A 2,247-nucleotide genomic window follows, 5' to 3' on the forward strand; every position below is an offset into this window, starting at 1 on the left:
CAATATAAGCACATTACCCGAAGATATCGCATTGGCTGTTGTTCTATTAAAAGTACTCTGTCTTCAGGCCACTAATGGCCTACCGGGACGATCCGACCGCCGTGTCATCCTCCGTGGAGGATGCGGATAGGAGGGGCGTGGGATCAGCACACAGCTCTCCCGGTCGTTATGGTGGTATTCTTGACCGAAGCCGCAACTATTCGGTCGAGTAGATCCTCAATTGGCACCACGAGGCTGAATGCACCCCGAAAAATGGCAACAGTGCATGGCGGCCTGGATGGTCACCCATCCAAGTGCCGACCACGCCCGACAGTGCTTAACTTCGGTGATCTCACGGGAACCGGTGTAACCACTGCGACAAGGCCGTTGCCTGTTGATCTATTAACGGGTGCCAATTTCTTCTTGGCGTGGAGACGCACTCTGCCTTAAAAACTTGCAATATTACGAACACTATCAATCAATGATAAGATCAGTTACACTCGTAAAAATTTTTATTTCCTAAAAGGAAAGGACAACCCGGTTTCGGGACCGATGTTCCATCTTCAGGTGCATCTGCAAGTTTATAAATAAATAATGATGTATATCCAAATAGTTAGCATTAAGAAAGCTAAGCAGAACTCATAATAAAATTCTTAAGAAAAAACTCAATGTACGTACATCAAATGTGAGTCCATAAAAGTCGAATAACAGAGGTTAAATTAGGTTAAAATAGTGCCTCCCGGGTACATGGCATAAACTGGAGAAACCCTCAATTCCTAGGCCTAACAGAAAACCTCTCACAGAGTAGCAGCCGGCCGGTGTGGCCGTGCGGTTCTAGGCGCTTCAGTCTGGAACCGTGTGACCGCTACGGTCGCAGGTTCGAATCCTGCCTCGGGCATGGATATGTGTGATGTCCTTAGGTTAGTTAGGTTTAAGTAGTTATAAGTTCTAGGGGACTGATGACCACAGATGTTAAGTCCCATAGAGCTCAGAGCCATTTGAACCATTTTTGAAGAGAGTAGCATCTTCATAAAAAGACATAGGTCCCTAAATTAAGAGCGGAACCATCGTAAATAAGATCAAAATATTATACGACGCAACATCCTATAATTCACATTCCAAAATTTACGAAGGTCCGGACTTAAAGGCGCATGGGAATTCCTAAGGGACCAAACTGCATAGGTCATCGGTCCCTAGACTTACACACTACTTAAACTCAGTTAAACTAACTTATGCTAAGAACGACACACACACACCCATGCCCGAGAGAGGACTCGAACTTCCGGCGGGACTGGCCGTGCAGCCCGTGCAGGACGCCTCAAACCGCGTGGCCACTCAGAGCGGCTGCCAGACATGGATCTGCATAAAGTTAGGTAGGCAGTCTTTCAAATACTGAAACAAACAAAAAAGGATATATAGTCTATACAACTACAGGCATGTGTGAGTAGACCATGTGATCCCTGAGTGGAGGTTGTGACTTACCAGTTCTGCATACATACCTATTAGTCCCGCACTATGCACAAGCGAAAGCTGAAATGCCGGCGAGACAGGCCGTGTATCCATAACGTAAGCGAATGCATCGCTCGCGTCACTGACGGTCAAAATCTGAATTATACCCCTTCAGAACTGTCGATAAACTAAAGAAAATGGAAGACAAAATTACAAGGCATTTTATAGCCTACTAATAATGCAGATGAAGCAGCCAAAAAATTACAGCAATATTGATCACAGTAACAATAGCCAATACAGTAAAAATCTCAATGAAAGATTTTTAAGAAATATTCCTAACGTCAACAATAGCCACATCAATGGAAGACCAAATGGAGACGCACAATAAGACTACACTTAAACTCATGTCAGGTGCTGTCTCCCACTAGTACTTGGCATCTCCGTGTCCTTCACAGTGTAACTCAACATCTGACACTGTTTACGTCCCTTATGTACCCTAAGAGGCGTGCTGATAACATTAAACAAGAATAACCATCTGACAGTGTTCACGTCCCTTATATATGCTACCAGCGTGGTAACAACAGTAAAGAAGAATAACACTAACGCACTCTGGTGGCTTTATCTATCTGTCACAGAGAATTTCAACTCTAATCATTTACATACCTTCCGACGGTGTGTACTTGTACGAAGCTAGATTGTCATCTGTCAGTATCTATATATTTTCTTCTAGTAAGGCTTAACCACAAACTTCTTTCCTTGCCTGTCTCTACTTAGTACTGCATTTTGTGCCCTATCTCCTGTCATAACATTAGCAAATGT

At 43.9% G+C, this 2,247-nt stretch overlaps 1 pseudogene; it reads right to left on the reverse strand.

Annotated features, from left to right (window-relative positions):
* Positions 1–253: 253 nt before the first annotated feature.
* Positions 254–371, reverse strand: LOC126189260 (5S ribosomal RNA; annotated as a pseudogene).
* Positions 372–2,247: the final 1,876 nt, after the last annotated feature.

The sequence above is a fragment of the Schistocerca cancellata genome, chromosome 5 (assembly GCF_023864275.1).
Source record: "Schistocerca cancellata isolate TAMUIC-IGC-003103 chromosome 5, iqSchCanc2.1, whole genome shotgun sequence".
Lineage (NCBI taxonomy): Eukaryota > Metazoa > Arthropoda > Insecta > Orthoptera > Acrididae > Schistocerca > Schistocerca cancellata.